The following is a 20048-nucleotide window of genomic DNA, read 5'->3' as shown; positions in this document are numbered from 1 at the left end:
TATTCAGATGTATTGGAAAGAAAAGGGTATTATTATATGCATTATAATCGGCCAATCCTATTGGTAAAGATAGATAAAATTCTATAAGCTATGAACAGGGTGAACACAAAATGACCAAGGCCAGACTTTTTTGAGCACGAAAGTAGCCCCTATTAATGACATGCCAGAGCAGAGACTAAACCACAACACACCCAGGGTCTCCGGAGACCTGTGGTCACTGTACCCACGAACCATCCATTACCAAGTGAAGGCTCACTATTTCCTGCCAACACTAGCCCTTCCGGGTTGTTCCTGCACTGCCAGGAGCATGTAAGTTTTCAATCAACTAGAACTTTTTATCATTAAAGCCACCTTCGATACCATTCTTGATTTCACAACAAAGGAGTGAGTCAGCAAGGCTCCCGTCAAGTAGAAGGGTCAAAACCAAAGAGGAAAGTAGATGCCAATGAACTCCACAGGAAACCAAATGGACAGACAAAAACCACACTTAGCAAGCGGAATACCAGTAGGGGTAGGAAGAAAAGATGAAGATCCTGTCCAGCAGAATTAGACAGGCAAAACACAGAAAAATATTTATGCACAGGTCACCTTACCATAAACTGCATGAAAAGGAATTTGGAAAAACCTGCTTTCATAATCTTAATATTCTTTAAAGCCTGACTCTAAACCCAGTAAAGCAGAATCCACATTTTTATAAGTTCCCTAGGTCATTCTCAAACACATTAAAGTTTAAGAAGAGCTACTTTAAAATATACTATTTTTATTTTAAAATATACTATTATTTTGTATATGCCATTTTTAGCACACAACTATACTCATTTAAAAAAACAGAGATTGGAAGGGGCACCTGGGTGGCTCAGTCGGTTAAGCATCGGATTCAGGGCACCTGGGTGGCTCAGCTGTTAAACACCTGCCTTCAGCTAGGGTCATGATACCAGGGTCCTGGGTTCGAGCCCTGCATCGGGTGCCCTACTCAGAGGGAAGCCTGCTTCTCCCTTTCCTCCTGCCACTGCTTGTGTTCCCTCTCTCGCTGTCTCTCTCTCTGTCAAGTAAATAAATAAAAACCTTAAAAAAAAAGAAAGAAAGAAAAAATCATCCGACTTTTGATCTAAGCTCAGGTCTTGATCTCAGGGTTGTGAGTTCAAGCCCAGCATTGGGCTCCATGGTGGGTGCAGAGCCTACTTTAAAAAAAAGGTGGGGGGGGGGCGCCTGGGTGGCTCAGTGGGTTGAGCCTTTGCCTTCAGCTCAGGTCATGAACCCAGGGTTCTGGGATCTGAGCCCCATGTCGGGCTCTCTGCTCAGCGGGGAGCCTGCTTCCCCCTCTTTCTCTGCCTGCCTCTCTGCCTACTTGTGATCTCTGTCAAATAAATAAATAAAATCTTTAAAAAAATAAAAATAAAAAAATTTTTAAAAATTAAAAAAAAAAGGAATAGAGATTAGAAAAATTCAGAGGCCTAAAAAATAAATTTTCTGTATTCCTTACAAAGAACTTTTCAGAGTTCTTTTTTTTATTTTGTTTTGTTTTTTAAGTTTCTTTATTAAGTAGACTAGAAGTATATACTGGCTTATACTTTTTTTTAAGATTTTATTTATTTACAGATAAATAAATAAATAAATTTTAAATAAATACAATATACAAATACAAATACAAAATAAATTACAAATAAATAAATAAATTTACATTTACTTATTTATTTTACAGAGAGAGAGAGAGATCACAAGTAGGCAGAGGCAGGCAGAGAGATGGGGGGAAGCAGGATCCCTGCTGAGCAGAGAGCCCAATGGGGGGCTCAATCCCAGATCCCTGAGACCATGAACTGAGCCAAAGGCAGAGGCTTAACCCACTGAGTCACCCAGGCACCCCCTGGCTTAGACTTCTTGAGAATAGTGTAAGAGATCATCACACAGCTTACCTAGTCGTAAATCATTCTTTAAAAACAGAAAAAGCTATTAAAAATCTAAGAAAAAGGGACACCTGCGTGGCTCAGTCAGTTGAGCTGCTGCCTTTGGCTCAGGTCATGATCCCAGGGTCTAAGGATCAAGTCCTGCCTTGGGCTCCTTGCTCAGCAGGGAGCCTGCTTCTCTCTCTGCCTCTGCCTGCCTCTCTGCCTGCTTGTGTGCACACTCCCTCTCTCTCTCTCTTTCTCTGACAAAAAAATAAATAAGTAAACAAAATCTTCTTTAAAAAATCTAAGAGAAAGAATTTAGAATTTAGTTAAGGTGACTATAATTTATATCTGTAATAAGTAAGTTAATTTTGGATTGTTTCTCTTTAACAATTTAAATGAATAAATCAAATGATGCAATGTTCACTTTGCTGATACAAAATTTAGAAAAATATAATTCTAAGCCACAAGACTGATCCTCATCTTCATTGCCGTCTTTCTACAATCACCTGAGATTATCTACTTAACTTTATAGCTACTTTATTCTTTTAAATAACAAAGAAAAATGAGTAGGTTTAATAAATTTGATGATTAAAACAGACAGAGTGTGTGTTCTGTTCATATACGTGGTCGGATGGAGTGAGAGAGAAGAGTTTCATGGATGGGGAGTTCCAATGTGGAAAGACTATAAACCATCTGATAAAAGCGACCATTCCAGAACTCAGGAGGGCACTAAGGGCATACGGGAAATGTAATAAAGCCAACAATTATTGTCTTTAAAGAATAAACCATCTGGCCTTCCACAAACAGTTGATGAGTCACAGATTTTTTTTTTCCTAACTGGAGAGACTTTAAACATCACATAACATAATCCATTAAGTTTTAGATGAGACAACCGAAGGCCAGGGAACACAAGCAACAGAGCAGGATCCCGAACTCAATCAACAAATATTTACTGAACACCTGCTAAGGATAAAGCACTATTCAGGGGCTGTAGAAAATAGAAGTAAGTATAACGCTAGATGCCTTCTTCCGATGGATCCCTTCCGTTCTCTGCTTCCCAGGTAAGTTACCCACAGGGAGCCCTCTGACCTCAACAAGACTCCTTTCCATATCTAGTTTAGGGCTTTGAACACTTCAGCCCACAGGCCAGATCTGCTTCATCGGCTGTGGTTGTACAGAGTTTTACTGGAACACAACTCCGCCCATTGTCTGCATATCATCTGGCCCCTTCGCTCCAGGAAGTCAAGAAGGTTTGCTGACCTATGTTCTAGATCACTGTCTGCACGCTTCGAGGATTTTGTTTGGGGTCTTTGGTTTGTTTGTTTTCGTTGTGAAGCTACTGGAAGGTTAGTTCTGCCTCAGCAACCATGGCCTACTGAGCAATGTACTAGACGACTTTGAAGAAAAAGGCGGGGCCTAATTATGGCAACTGACAGCAGCTCTCAGGAACAAGTAAAAACTTGCTCTAGGACACAGAGGACAAGAACCAAAGGAGAGAGGCCTCAAAAACCCAGCCAACATTTACTGTTTCCTAAGCACCTGACATCAGGCTAAGCGCTGGGGCTCCCCACAGAAGTAAGATCAACTCTGATCACAAAAAACTCACCATCGGGTGAAAAGAAACGATGCTTTTACATTATTAAATGGAGTAACAGAAACTCATGGACTAGGAGTTAGTCCTGTCACAAAGAATAATTAACTGAGGTTGAGGGTGAGGAAAAGATTGGAAGCCAAGGAAAAGGACGCAGACGCAGAGACCTCGGTCGTGTGTCTCGCCACCCCCCATCCCCCCACCCCCCCATCCTGTCCCGTGTCCACCCCGCCCCTTCCCGCCTGCAGAGCTGCAGCTGGGGGGGGGGGGTGGGTGGCCAGGACTGGAAGCTGAGCCCAAGGCTGTTTCAATCCAAAGGCTCCTGCTTGTATGTGGGTGGAGTTAACCCTTGGCCTGTTTGCTGTTTCCTAAACTCCTTTTACAGCACACTATTTTTTGTTTAACTTCTCCAGTATATTCCTTTAGTTACATTTTAAACTTACATTCAGCTTTACTCATCTGTACCTACTTTTACTGCCTCTGTTTTTAACCTCATCTTCACTGTTTCCTTAATGTCTTCTGATATAGATATTATGTATCATCTTATTCACCTTTCTATGCCTTTATTATTTCAGCATATTTCCTCTAGTATTTATTTAGTTATATATTTTTCTTTCTTTTTTTTAAAAGATTTTATCTATTTGACAGACAGCACACACAGGGGGAGCAGGAGAAGGAGAAGCAGGCTTCCTGCTGAGCAGAGAACCCTAAACAGGACTCGATCCCAGGACCCTGGGATCCTGACCTAAGCTGAAGGCAGGTCAACTGACTGAGCCCAACCGATTGAGCCACTGAGGCCACCCTATTTAGTTATATATTTTTCTTTTAAAGATTTTATTTATTCACTTGACAGAGAGAGAGATCACAAGTAGGCAGAGAGAGAGGGAAAGCAGGCTCCCCGCTGAGCAGGGAGCCCGATGTGGGGCTCGATCCCAGGACCCTAAAATCATGACCTGAGCCGAAGGCAGAGGCTTAATCCACTGAGCCACCCAGGTGCTCCAGTTATATATTTTTCTTATCTACTCTGTTTCAACTATTTTATCCTAGATATAATACCTTCAACTGAGAGGAGGAATTGTAATATTTTAACAACTACTATCATTGTACCAGTACATACCAGGTCCGTATCAATTCTGTGATTAGGAAACAGCCCAGTAAATGGGGAGAGAGGAGAGGCTATTCCAGGCCCCTTAAAAAGTGAGACAGAGGGGTGCCTGGGTGGCTCAGTGGGTCAAGCCTCTGTCTTCAGCTCAGGTCACGATCCCAGGGTCCTGGGATCGAGTCCCACATCCGGCTCTCTGCTTAGCAGGGAGCCTGCTACCCCCACCCCTTCTCTCTCTGTCTGTCTCTCTGTGTACTTGTGATCTCTCTCTCTGTCAAATAAACAAATAAAATCTTTAAAAAAAAAAAAAGTGAGACAGATACATCTTTACTTCAGTTAAGTTTCTTGCAAGTCCTTTCTAAAGCCTAAGGAAGTAAAACTCTGACCCTAACCGAAGCCATACGTAACTGTGCCAACTTAAAAAAAAATAAACATCCAAGTCACTTGAGGAGACGGTCTAAAATGATCTTTCTTATGAAGTGTTAGGCTCACTTTAAAAACAACCAAGAGAGGGGCACCTGGGTGGCTCAGTCAGTTAAGCGTCTGCCTTCAGCTCATTGAGTCCCACATGGAACTTCTCCCTCTCCCTCCACTCTTTCTCTCTCTTTCCCTGACAAATAAATAAAATCTTTAAAAAACAAACAAACAGGGGCACCTGGGTGGCTCAGTGGGTTAAAGCCTCTGCCTTCGGCCCAGGTCATGGTCCTGGGGACCTGGGATCAAGCCCCGCATCGGGCTCTCTGCTCAGCAGAGAGCCTGCTCCCCCCTCTCTCTGCCTGCCTCTCTGCCTACTTGTGATCTCTGTCTGTCAAACAAATAAATAAATAAATATTTAAAAAAATAAAAAACAAACAAACAAACAAACAAAAACAACCAAGAGAGGGGCACCTGGGTGGCTCAGTCAGTTAAGATCTGCCGTCGGCTCAGGTCCTGAACTCAGGACGGGACTGAGGCCCACGTTGGACTCCCTGCTCAGCAGAGAGCCTGCTTCTCCCTCTCCCTCTGCTATTCCCCCTGCTTGTGCGTGCTCACTCTCTGACAAATAAATACAATCTTTAAAAGTAAATAAATAATTTTTTAAGAAATACCACCCAACCACAAGGAAGTACAAGGTCACGTTGTAGCACTGACTTCCAAAAACCTCTGTATCTGCATCGTGCAATCACTTGGCGGTGGTTATCTGGCGGAGCACACACTGTGGACAAAGGGAGCACAAGAAAAAGTGTGCATTTCCAGCTCCTGTGAACTGTCCCGTCGCCGTAAATCACAGGCTAAAGCTTTGGAATTAGGCACAGTAAAAGACCTAGATCCAAATTCCTAGAGTGTTTCCCAGTACGCAGTGATCCAGGCATGAATGCTAGTTAGACATGATTCATCTACCTCCAGGTCAAAACTCCAAAACTTTTTGTAAGTAACAAAAGCCACCGTGTATTCAACCATGTGTCGATTCTGCTGCCATTTTTTATCATCTCAAAAACAAAGCTACAAAAGAAGCTATCATTCAGACTGAGAGGGGAGGTTAACTGGCCGAGAGAGATGAAGTAACTTGTTCAAGGACACGCAGCCGGTCACCGCGCCAGCTCAGCTCCATCTGGATGAAAGCCCACTCTGCTCCTTTCATGGTACCCCACCGCCCCTTTGCTATCGCTGCTGGGGGTCTTCCCAATAGCTCCGCCACGGGAATTCTTGAAGAGACAGAAAAGGCGCGAACAGAACACCCAATAAGGCTTCTATGTCCTCTGATGATTACAGCCTGGGAAGTGCTCCCAAGGCTCTCTGAAGTCAGGGACGCTGCTTGATTTCATGACACTATGAAAGCCCCAATGCTTCCAAATCCCACTTGTATAAGCAAGAAAAACTCCTGAGCTCCTTCACATATTTACAGCAAGTTATCATGTGGGTCAGGCCAGAAATCCCAGAGCAGACGGATTATCATTTGGAGCTCAGGTTCCTCCCAGACATTGCCTTGCCCACCATCCTTTTCATCACATTTGAATTCCAAACGATTCTCCCATCTCCTTAGGTCTGTTCTGTCTACAGGCAGAAGTGCCAGAAGAAAACCTCATCTCCGTGTTCTCCCAGGATCTCCTCTAAACTCCCTACTAATGGTCCACTCTCTGAGGAAGACTTCAATGGCTCTTTGCCCATCTCATTCCGTTCTCACAAGAGACTGACCTGCCATGCTAGTCCTCTAGCCAATACAGGTCGTATCAGACAAAACTGAGCTGTTCTGGAGAAACAAAACCTGGCCACTGAGATCAGTTCTGCAAAAACAAAACTGGAAAGATCCCTTATTAAGGAAATCCAGTTAATAACAGCACCCCCTTTTCTTTACTAGCCGTATATAGATAGCAGCCTTCAAAAGTCAGCCAAGAGGGGTGCCTGGGTGGCTCAGTCCATGAAGCATCTGCTTTCGGCTCAGGTCATGATCCCAGGGTCCTGGGATGGAGCCCTGCATCAGGCTCCCTGCTCATCGGGGAGCCTGCTTCTCCCTCTGCCTACTGCTCCCCACCCCTGCCCTGGCTTGTGCTCTCTCTGACAAATAAATAAAATCTTAAAAAAAAAAAGATAAATAAATTAAACTCAAACAAGATGCATTTGGAATTTTATACTAAATGCTACATTCTGCTTTGTCCCTGCTAGTGAGCTGTGCTGAGTACCTCAAGAGAGGTATACCAGTGTACCATTTAAAAGTTTATTTTCCATCCCATGGAGTCATGAATGCTTTGTAATGAAATGGAATAGCATCCCAATGCATGCCTCTTAATTGTTTTCGTAAAAGTCACGTGAAACAGCTATTCACTTCATCAGCTTAGGTAACCAGAGTGTTATAAAAATAATTATCAACTGCTCATTAAAATGAAACACGGGGCCTCAAACAGTAATGCTTTATATTGAAATTAAAGTGTTTTCCTATTGAAATATAGCTCTTAATTAAAATGAAATCACTGGGAAAAAAAGGATATGCACTTTACCGGCAAAATTAAACTTGACAGATGCCCTCCCTCTTTAAAAAAAAAAATACTTTAGGGGCGCCTGGGTGGCTCAGTGGGTTAAAGCATCTGCCTTCGGCTCCGGTCATGATCCCAGGGTCCTTGGGATCGAGTCCCACCTTGGGCTCTCTGCTCAGCAGGGGGCCTGCTCACCCCCCCTCTCTGCCTGCCTCCTCTGCCTACTTGTGATCTCTGTCTGTCAAATAAATAAACAAAATCTTTAAAAAATAAATAAGTAAATTTAAAAAAATAATACTTTATAAATAAAGATTTGAAAACCTCAAACACTGCACCGAGATGGAGTACAAGGAACAAATGCTTGACTTTAAAGCAAGGGCTGGGGCACCTGGGTGGCTCAGTGGTTTAAAGCCTCTGCCTTCAGCTCAGGTCATGATCCCAGGGTCCTGACACTGAGCCCCGCATTGGCTCTCTGCTCAGCGGGGAGCCTGCTTCCTCCTCTCTCTGCCTGCCTCTCTGCCTACTTGTAATCTCTGTCTGTCAAATAAATAAATAAATAAATCTTTAAGGGGAGGAAAAAAAAAAAAGCAAGGGCTACAATTTAGGAACTAAAAGTCCTCAAATAATTCGCTTCAGCCTCTCTGAAGTTTTAAAACTTTGTATAACAACGTATCTCACAAGGTTTGCAGGAGGACTTAAGAGAACATTTTCTCATTCAACCAGTCATTTATTGAGCAACTATTATGTGCCATATCCTGGAACACATCAGTAGGTAGAGTTTATTTTCAACTTCCTTTATACTTGTGGTATACATTAAATAGGTAGACAAAATTAAGCTACTGGTAAAACAAAACAAGAAAACAGTGCCCAGAATACAGAAGGTGCTCAAAAGTTTCTTCCATCCTTAACAGTGATATATACTCAATTCCGTTCAATCATCTCTGTTCCTGGTGAATTTTAAAACCAATCTTATAACGTATTTACACTCACTTATTCTTGCCTCCAAACAGAATGAACAACAACAAAATAAAGGTTGATTCCATCAGAATAAAAATAACCCAGTCTTGGAGATGGAAGGGCTTGCATGTGTCACAACAGAAGCCTGGGGAAACACACTGCCTGATTCTTAGGATCTGACTCATGACCGTGCCTAACAGTCACTGTTCTTCAGTGGTTGGACAACATTGTGGTATATTCTGAATCAGTGAAGGGCATCTTCTCCCCACCAACTTTTATGTCTGAAGATAGATATCATTTATGCCAATTCTACCAATATTTATCAGTGAAATCAGTCTTTGATCACATGATTAGGACTCTACACCAAAAATACATGGCTACTTAAGCACATTATGAATAAGATTACATACCATGAACAACTTGATTCCTTTTTTTTTTTTCATCAAAGAAGCTGGAACAGAAATGATTTACTTCTTTAACAAAACCGCAACTTTACAGAACTATATACAGCAGAGTTCCTTTACTATAAATTACAACTGTTAGCTAATCATCTAATCAAAAAGCTCTATTAAAGCTGGAATCAGGGGAAACAAAGATCAATAGGTCCACTAAAAGTTTTATTTTAACTTAAAATATAAAATCCATAATTTGTTCCCTAGCATTTGATATAGTGCCAAGTCCTTAAGATGAATTTGCTGATCACAGCATTGTCTGCCTTGCCTAAAGTCCAACCCATATACATTGCCTATGATTTCCAATTTAAATTTCTTCAAAGTGGAAAGGGAAGTTGAAAGTATCTGAGGAAAAAAACGCTTCCAATCTTATACACTTCTCTGACCAACCTGTAATTCAAACGCAATTTATTTTTTTCAGGAATTGATGTTTGTGGAGTCTCACCCAACCAGTCAACCTTGTTTATACCAAAACAACCCCTTCTTTTCAGTCTCATACTTCAGTGAATTACGTAATACCTAATTAAGTTACAGGATCACAATTACAAGCATAATTGGCATAAACAGGTTTAGCTTAAAACACAGCCAACTCTTGGTAAGCCCACACAACTTAACCTGTTGGGTGCAAAAATGGTGGGAAAGGCTTTGGACAATGTGCAGTGTACCACAGGCATCTGTTTATAGATGTTTTACAGAGAAACAAAGGATTTCCGGCAAATCCAGTGAGCTGTTTGAGAATTTCTACAAAATTCTTAAAATACTAGGTTAACTTAATATTTAGGAGAAAAAATGAAAGAGTTGATCAAAAGCAAAGAAAAACGTTCAAAATGTCAATCCTGGAAATACCTCAAAATTCTATACATCTTTTTGTTAAGGAAACCCTACGCATCTATGAACACTTCTGGAGTTACAAGTAGCAAGTAAATTTCTGTATATCGCAGACTAGCTTATTCTCAATTGATTCTCTCACAAAGTATAGTGTCATCTATCCATATTACAACCTTGTCTAACATTCCTTAGAAATCACACCTTCCACTTTGAATTAGCAAGTAAACAAGTTGGCAACTGATCCAAGTACAAAGCTATGAGATATCACACTAGTTTCTCTGTAAAAGCATAGTTTGTTCTTGGCATTAGTGATATGAAATCTTTTCATAGTCTTGATTTCTCCTTTCACGGCACGAACAAAACGGTAACACCCCTTAGAAGAACTATGTACCCAGTCATATTTGCAGAACAGTCATATTTGCATGACTTCTGGCTAAACTAATGCATTATCTCTATCCCAGAACCACCAGTAAACAGGAAATAAAATTCACTCAAGCTGAGTTCCAAGCAACCTATTTGCACATTGCTGTGAATCGTGTGTGTCTTATTTTTTTATTTTTATTTTTTAATTAACATATAATGTATCATTAGCCCCAGGGGTACAGGTTTGCAAATTGCCAGCATGTGTGTCTTATTTTTATGTACGATATAAATTTATTATCAAATCTTGAGATGCAAGAAAAGGAACTGATCAGTAAATTTAAATTTAAGAACCAAACATTTTAAAACTGAGTCCCTGTGCAGAAATTGCCAAAGAAGTCCTGTCAATTAATTTTAAGTCACTCCATGAAGCTGAATTTTATTCTTGAAGAGAAAAACCAAGCAAGAGTTCTGCAAAGAACTTGCAGCCCCTGAATTTTCAGACAACAGATTCTTCAGTACTCCATGATTCTGCTTTGCTTTGACCGTGATTAGTAAAAAGATACTACAGAGGGGCGCCTGGGTGGCTCAGTGGGTTAAGCCTCTGCCTTCGGCTCAGGTCATGATCTCAGGGTCCTGGGATAGAGCCCTGCATCAGGCTCTCTGCTCGGCGGGGAGCCTGCTTCCCCCCTCTCTCTATCTGCCTCTCTGCCTACTTGTGATCTCTGTCAAATAAATAAATAAAATCTTTTTTTAAAAAAAAGATACTACAGAAAATTCTTAATCATTAACTTGAGTGTTTATTTGCAAATTCACATAAATTACAAAACTGTTACACCTTTTTTTTTTTTGAGAGTGAAAGCATCGCGCACAAGTGGTGGGGAGGGGCCAAGGGAGAGGGAAAGAGAATCTCAAGCAGGCTCCATGCTCAGCACAGAGCCCGATGTAGGGCCTGATCTCTGGTCACTGAGATCATGACCTGAGTCGACATCAAGACTCAAGACGTTTAACCAACTGAGCTGCCTCGGCGCCTCTAATGATCACACTTCATAATATGCGTGCTTTGTTCAAAAATGTGTAAGACAGTCTTTAAACTAAAAAAAGAGTCATATGAAACTAATGGGCATGGCACATTCCATTTCAGCATCAAGTCTAACCATACTGTTCACGGCACAGTAAAGAAAATCAAATGGTTCAAGAGGGAAACTTAAAGGAAAGGTAAATTTTTAATAACTTAAATAAGTACACATATAAATATATTAATATGTTTCACATATGCGTACACTGCTGAACACAGAACTAGGGGCTGAACAACTCACAGATTTTAATTTAAATTAAGACACACTAACCCATCAGTGGCCTTACCTCCACTTCATCCACCCAATTAAGTGAAGAGCATGGAAAATGACTTCTTACCAGTACACTGTAAATGCCAACATATATTTCTTCTTAAACCTTAAAAGCTCTTCCTCCTTTCTTTTAAAAATGGATATTTTTAAAACAAAATATATGGATTCTCAGAAATATCACCCTATGTTTTAAACTGACAAGAAATAGTGTTAGGGAGAATACAAAAAAAGAAATAGGGAAACGCCCTGCCCTGGGGAGCTTACATGGAGAAATTTTTGAAAGGTTACTTGGCATTGTCTGTAAAAACTTAAAATACAGATAGAGGGGTGCCTGGGTGGCTCAGTGGGTTAAGACTCTGCCCTCAGCTCAGATCATGATCACAGGGTCATGGGATCAAGCCCCTCACTGGGCTCTCTGTTCGAGGGATAAGCCTGCTTCCTCTTCTCTCTCTGCCTGCCTCTCTGCCTACTTGAGATCTCTCTCTCTCTCTCTCTCTCTCTGTCAAATAAATAAATAAATAAAATCTTTTAAAAATGCAGATAGAAATTTCTACTGAGAAGTAATCACACAAAAATATAAAGTGATATACCAAGGGATATTTACTACATAACAATTTTTTAATAACTAAAAATTAAAATCATCCTAAATGTTCATCAATAAGACACTGAATGAATATATTATTATAACCACACAATGGAGAGCATTTTAAGTGAGACATATTTATGCTGTATTAACTGAAAAAGCAAGTATAAGAATAGTTGGGAGAGTAAATCTCATTATTTAATGCTATAAGTAAAAATGTGTATGTGCATATTAAAATATACACAGAAAACAACTATAAAAATATGTATCACACTTGCAGAGGGTTTACAGGAACTCTCCTCTTTCTACTAAATATTACATTAATTTATATGAGCCCACATTTATTCCCTAAGATTACAAAGCTCATACTTAACACAGAACATTTCACCATTTTAAAATGTTTAAGTCAAAAATGTAAAAACTTAAAGCATTTTTCCATCTTCTTCCTAAACAATTTTCCTGTCTTTTAATATTTTCTAGTTACTATACGCAAAACTGATTTTTCTCCTAATACATAATAACTGTCATCCTCTCAGACTTTAAAAGGTGTTATATTCAATTTTGCAAGACTATAGGAAAAAAAGGCACAATGACACAAAATAATAATTATATTCAAAGATGTGACTTTTTTAATATTTTACCCTAAATATTTATCTTCAGAACAAAAGAATGGGAGATATATATATATATATATATATATATATATATATAGTGAGAATGGGATATATTTTTAAACAAAATTTAAGTGGATTCTATAATGATAGATAAAACCCGTATCTTAATTTTCATTTACATATCTCATAGGTTGTACCAATAACATTTTTTCAGTAAGTATAACACTCGTTCATCAAAATATTTTCCAAAGATCACCAAACTTTTTCTTTTACTAATGGCTTTAATCTTGATGTATGGCATCAATATTTCTCCATCTAAACTCAAAACAACGATTTTGATACTAAAAAAATTTTAGATCAAATACACCTCTACTATATTAAACATTTTTACTATTTATGCTTGATTTTCAAAATAAAGATGTATGCTCACCAGACTTCATACTTGTAAAAATAATTTTACTTTCCTAAAATATTTTAAAGAATTGAAAAGAATGCATCTTTACTTTACCCAGTTGCTGATGTGGGTGTCTGTCATAATTACTGTGACAGAAATGGATTCCATCTTTCTCAGCTATGATCTTCTCTGATGAAAGCCAACTAAGACGTCTCATCTTAAGTAATCTTGGAGAGCTTTCCAGAAAACTATCTCTAGTATCCAAAACCACATCTCCCGGAAGAATGGGAGGAATGACTCTCTTTAAAAAATCCATTTTAAGGTTCTTCTGCATTACTAGACCCACAAGCACATGGAAAGATGTTTGCACCAACTTCCTGATGAGAAGGTCAGTTACACTATTAGTGTCAAAGAGCAAAGAAACGTCACGTGAACTTAGGTGGTGCCGAACACCAGCAGGTCAACTGCCAGCTGTTCCAAAGCTGATTTTTAAGACATTTGCTGTTCACACTGATAACAAACCAAACAGCTCTAGCCCATGAAACCGCACTTCGTTCATACACAGCCATACATGTACGTGCACAATGGGTGTTAACAGCAATATGGAGACTATAAAATGCCTAGCATCCACTTGGTTTAACATTTAGACTGAAAATCTAAGCTGGGATAATGTTAAGACAAATTTACTTTACTTTGGGGAGTGTCTTACTTTTAAAGAAACTTACAACTGAAGTGCAAAACAGTAACTTATATTCAAAAGATAATTCTTATCATTCTGAAAACTCACTGAGACCTCAGAAACATCAAGTTTTATGGGAGATTAAAAGCAGTAATTTAAAACTTGATACTGTATTGCGAACCTTCCAAGGTACTTTTAAACACAAAAAGAACTCACTGCAGTCAATGGTGATTATTGATAGTAGCAATGAAAACTTTGGCGTGAATTATCAAAAAGGATTGATAATTTAAAAGTACATGGGTCTAAAGAATGCAAAATTGAAGAATTTAAAGTATAAATATTTAGTGCTATAAACCCAGTAATCAACCTTACATAATTTAATTCCAAATAACTGAGCATTCTACTAAATATTTTGAAATAACAAAAGCAGCTGATCCTACTGCCTTACTGTAGTCCAGAAGCAGGACAAAATATGTCAGTGAAGTGTGCCTACATGAGACTTTGAGAACTGAAATTAGTATCTCCTTCTCTCCTTTTCTTTGCCTGCCCTCTGGTGGGGGTACAAAGTGAGCAAGAAGTAAATAAACAGAAGGATCACGTAAGGTATAAACTCCCTAAGTAATCAAATTTATAACTTCGAAGGATATACATTTTAGTAATAATTTAAAAAAACCTGATTCACTCAGTGAATGAGCACAATCTCATTCTAATACTCAACACGAAGAAAATAACTTACATTATTTTAAAAGATGAAGCATAGAAGTTTATATAGCTATCAGGAAAAATTGCAATATAAAGGGGCGCCTGGCTGGCTCAGTCGGTTAAGCGTCTGTCTGCCTTGGGCTTAGGTCATGATCTCTGGGCCCTGGGATAGAGCCACAGATGGGGCCCCTGCCCAGCAGAGAGCCTGCTTCTCCCTCCCCCTCTGCCACTTCCCCTGCCTGCATGCTCGCTCTCTCGCTCTCTCGTTCTATTGCAAGTAAATAAAATCTTAAAAGAAAAATCTTTAAAAAATCTAAAAAGAGGGGCACCTGGGTAGCTCAGTGGGTTAAAGCCTCTGCCTTCCGCTCAGGTCATGGTCCCGGGGTCCTGGGATCGAGCCCCACATCGGGCTCTCTGCTCGGCAGGGAGCCTGCTTCCTCCTCTCTCTCTGCCTGCCTCTCTGCCTACTTGTGATCTCTGTCTGTCAAATAAATAAATGAAATGTTAAAAAAAAATAATTAATTAATTAAAAATCTAAAAAGAAAAAAGAAAAAAAAATCTTTAAAAAAAAAGAAAAATTCAGAACTTCTGGTTCTAAATTGCTGAGTGTTTAATCCTTATTATTCTACCACATTGTGAAGTCAACTATTTTTTCTTTCATTCATTTAAAAGATATTAATTGAAGGTCCTCTACATGTAAAGCAGCAATATATTACTAAGGTTCAGGGAAAATTAAGAGGATTTATTAATGCGTATCCTGTCTCAGGGAATCCTACATTAAAAATGAAGGATAAACAAGGAAATCAAATGAAAGACTTAAATTTCTTACCCTAAAGCAGGACCGTACTTACTAGAAAATAATGTTGACTTTCAAAAAATGCTCCTAAGAAATGGATGTTCTCTTAACCCCTGAGCATGAAAGGATAAAAACTCCTATCTGAACAACCTATTCCCCACACACAGAAAAAAAACAACTGGTTAGAACCGTAATCGGTATGTCTGAAGATCTGAGAAGCTACTGCTGTGTCTGCCAGGGTCTTTCCCTCTACTTCTCAATAGATAGGATCACATATCCTTTCCAACTTCGGTTTGCGGTTCTCTTGGGGTCCCGTTATAGGTCTCCCTTATCTTATGGAGCCCAGAAACAGTGGTTTATAACACAGGCTGATAATGGAGGGCAAGTTCCCTTCTTTGTTCATGATATACAAGATAACTGCCTGTGTCTCTACGAACCCCACTTTCTCAACGGCACTTTCAACCGGCGAAGGAAAAGGCAAGGTGTTACGGAAGAAGTCACAAGATTTTTCTCAGATTTCTCTCATTCCACAGATGTTTGCTGAGTGCCTTCTACAATGGCCTGTGCAACGTACAAGGGCACTGAAAATATGTCTCTGCTCCCAAGGAGCTTACTATTTATTTAGGAAGGGAAAGAAACTCTCACAACTACAGTTCTTCCTGTGGGCTTGGCCAAGGCTTTGTTAAGCCGGCATTGTGGTTTGATTTCCTCTGCCTAATCTGCTTCCTCACCTCTCCTGTTGGCAGGTGTGGATCCCTAACGAACATCCTGGAAGCCAGACTTTTTCAGCATCAGCTTTGGAAGGACCCACCCTGAGACATACAGCAAGGGGAAAGCGTAGCATTCCAGGGACATTCCAGTGACAAGACTGTGCCCATCGCTAGCTAAATCTATCCGGAAAGGCCATGAAGTCTTGTTGCTTGTTGATATTTCTAAGCTCTCTGGTTGATGATCATAGCTTCCAACTGCTGGTACAGGAGTCAGGATTAAAAAATTATACTAGAAGTCAGTCACTCACATCCAGCACTTAAAAATCTTTTTAGACCGCACAGTCATTATTTAGTCTTTAGAATATTTATTATCGTCTTACCGGAGAACTCAAGACAGTAATTTCTCGGTGGTAACTTGAATCATCTAATCCTGACTGTGGTGGGACTCTTGAGCAGTAGTTCTGAGAGTTAAGCATTTAGGTGTTAATCATCCAAGATTCAAATAAATGGCTTCAGCTCTAAAGGGAAACAAAATATAAGATTTACACATAAGATACATTTCTAAGTACCTTTGTGGTGCTTATACACGTCTTTACTTCTGAACAGATGATAAGGCAGAGTAACTTAGTACTGTCAGTTATCTTTAATACTGTTGCACTGTATTTTTTCTAAATCTGTTATTACGAAAAAACTCAAACCAATGCAAAATTATTGAGAATAGTATTATGACCCCCACCCTTATGAACTCCTAGCAAACCATATTTCACTGATATCTCCACCCACCCCTTAACTCCTTAGCCCACCACTCTGGATTATCCTGAAGCAAATTCCTGACATCGTACCACTTCACCTGTAGATAATTCTATATGCCATCTCTTTAAGGTAGAAATTTACTTTTTAAACATAAGCCAATTATGATAATATCTACAATTAATAATAATAATTTATAACATCAAATACCAATCAGTGCTCAAATTTCCCCAATTGTATCAGAGTATTTTTTTTAAGTTTGTTCTAATCCAGATCTAAACAAAATCCATATAGGCAATTGTTACCGTGTCTCTTAAATCCGTTTTAATCTACAGTTTCCCCCCTTCCTTTCTTTTCTTCACAGGACAAGTAATGCTTTTACTAGACAATGCTTGAACTAACATGTCAATACCTTCATTATACAATAGTACATTTAATACATTTTTATTTTACTCATGAAAATAAACAGATTTGCAAAGTAGTTGATATACCCATGAGGCCTAGTATTTACTTCATTTACAGAAAAGTTATGGGATACATATTTTTTGAAGTCCTATTATATTAACTGATGGAGTTATGGGTTATAAATTATTATACCACATCTAAAACAACTGGATGGGGGCGCCTGGGTGGCTCAGTGGGTTAAAGCCTCTGCCTTCGGCTCAGGTCATGATCTCAGGGTCCTGGGATCGAGCCCCGCATCGGGCTCTCTACTCAGCAGGGAGCCTGCTTCCTCCTCTCTCTCTGCCTGCCTTTCTGCCTACTTGTGATCTCTCTGTGTCAAATAAATAAATAAAATCTTTTAAAAATAAATAAATAAATAAATAATAAAAACAACTGGATGGTTACTAAGAATAAAACCAATCAATACAGAGAGTTTTCCTTTTACTATACATAAGAACTCAGGTAATTGTACATATTCCATGTTTTTAATAACATTGAAAGTCTTGGCATTTTTCAATAGCTAAATAGGCCACATTTTAAAACTGGCATTGAATATTCAAATTAACTTCATTTGAAATCATAACCGGTTTTTTACTACTTTTTTTCTGTTTAATGAATTTAATCTCCAACCCAAGAGAAAGGACTAACTACTCTCTGAAATATTAATTTTGAACTTAACCTTAATTTAAAATTCCCTTAGCCAAGTTAGAAAAATATGATATTCTATTTGCTAACAGGCACAACTGATTAAATCATGATTAAAACCAAATCTTCAAAGCTAAAGAACTTATAAATATGAATATTTTGACTGCCCCACCAAGTATTTCTGAATCTGTAAACAAAGCAATATCCACAATTCTACCATAATTCTTGATACTGTCATTTCTCCCTCAAAGCAAATAAAGCTTCTATGACAAACAGCCCATCTTTCCTGTCTATATTGGGTAGTACAGTCACAGAATAGTCTGTATTTAATGAAATTTAAACTTTCACTTCCTCTTCTACGACGAATCACAAAACCAATTACTCCTAGAGTACAAAGCAGTTTTAGGAATACTATAACTTCAAAGAGGACCGATTTGTACTAGGATGCCCAGGTCTCTCATTGTGCTTCTGTCTGGAATTTCTTGCTCAGACACAGCAAAAGCTAATGCCATACTTTTTATAAAAATGTGTTTTCTCTTCTTGTAACCACATTGTCAGAGCACTGTGTCATTTCAAGACTTCCCAATGTCTGTCTAGAATTTTCAATGACTCCTTAACAGATACAAAACCTTCCTATTTCCAACTTCCACTTTTGATAAAATAAACATAGGTCTTTGGTTACCTTTGGGAAATGGTTGGTTTATACCTCTCTGGCCTTCATTATGGGTTATAGTCATTTTTAGCAGGTTTGGGTTTTATTGTTTTCCTTTTGGTTTGGGGTTTCTTTCTGCATGTCAATTGTCTTCTCCATCTTGTGTCCATATATATTCACTTAACATGGGACTCATTTTAACCCTCCTTTCATTTGATTAATTTGGAGAATATTTTATCTACAAAAAGAGTCATTTCTATTACTACTTTGATAATACTACTTTTGACATGGTTAAGGTCAAACAGGTTGTAACTGAGGTCTTAGTGTACATGTAATCAATGCTATAGTTTCTTATTTTAAGAAAAAAGTCATATAAACAAGAGTGACCTGCAGAGGTCAGTTGGTATTGGGCAACACTGAAGAAACTGTAAAGAGTCAAACAGCACAAGGTTTGAGGAGCAAGGCTTTAAACCTGCAGCAAGAAAAATGGTCTAGAAGCTTCCATGTGCAATAAATAAAGAGAACAGTGGCCCAGGTCTGGTGCTCGGGAGGATCTCAGGTCAAATGAAGTCCTCCAAGGACAGCCTTGTTTCACTTCAGTCCAAAAGTAAAAGAGAAAGTTGAATGGGTGTTCAGATAGCACGTTAACCTCATTTCCCTTCTGACAGGATTACCAGAATTATAAAGAACAGAAATCTACAAATTTAATGTATCTTAATTGTAGGAAGACACCTGAAGTATAGGTCTATGATATACAATGATACAGAAAATAATCTCAGGCAAACAGAGGAAAAATTAAGAGTAAATGAATCTTAGGGATGTTCACTATAATATTCTTAACGCTTGTCTATATACTTCATAACTTCAAAAGGAGAACAAGGCAGTTATGATGTCTGGCACAAAGTAGAAAGAAAAAAAAAGAAAAACTTAATTATTACATAATTGATGAGAAGGCTGCTTCATAAAGAAATGGAAATCCCTGCTTACTGTGTTTTTAAGGAAAAAGCTATTAGAAAATGCCATAGAAATGGTTATCCCACTGGGTAAAATGATTAACTTCAAGGATTCCAACTCAAAACTCTGAATTTGACTTCTGGATGTATTTGATACTTACACGGTTGACCTTGAACAACATGAGTGAAGAGTGCTGACTTATGCACAGTCAAAAATCTGCTTAGACTTTGACTCCCAAAAACTAAACTGCTAAGAGTCAACCATTGACAGGAAGCTTTATCAATAACAAACAGTCGCTGAACACATATTTTGTAGGTTGTATGTGCTATATACTATATTCTTACAATAAGGAGAAAAATGTTCAGAAAATCGTAAGAAAAAAGACATACTGCATTTATTCACAAAAATCCATGTCTACATAGACTGGCACACTTGCAAACCCGTGATGTTCAAGGGTCAACTGTGCTTGAACACTAAAATATGTAGGGACTAGAAATTCATTATATTTCAACTAAAGAAAGAAACCAGATTGCAAGATATGTAATCTATGAGGGCAAATTCCTGCCCTTCTATTAAAATTATTCTGGGAATCTCACAAGGCCTGTTAAAATGATGCAGAAGACCAAAATGATTCAAATGTTCTGAC

At 38.8% G+C, this 20048-nt stretch overlaps 1 protein-coding gene across 3 annotated transcripts in view; it reads right to left on the bottom strand.

Moving 5' to 3' along the window:
• Window positions 1-20048, bottom strand: part of LOC111148913 (FRY like transcription coactivator) — a 262986-nt gene that overhangs the window by 178922 nt on the left and 64016 nt on the right. For all 3 annotated transcript variants that reach the window (XM_022505700.1, XM_022505701.1, XM_022505702.1), the window contains exon 3: window positions 16338-16475. The gene's annotated coding sequence lies outside the window, so the exon portion shown is untranslated. The remainder of the gene's footprint in view (window positions 1-16337; window positions 16476-20048) is intronic.

The sequence above is a fragment of the Enhydra lutris genome, unplaced genomic scaffold, assembly GCF_002288905.1.
Source record: "Enhydra lutris kenyoni isolate GAN:26980312 unplaced genomic scaffold, ASM228890v2 scaffoldscaffold21, whole genome shotgun sequence".
NCBI classification, from domain to species: domain Eukaryota; kingdom Metazoa; phylum Chordata; class Mammalia; order Carnivora; family Mustelidae; genus Enhydra; species Enhydra lutris.
Note: the sequence above shows the minus strand (reverse complement) of the source record. Positions and strands in the feature narration are given on the sequence as shown.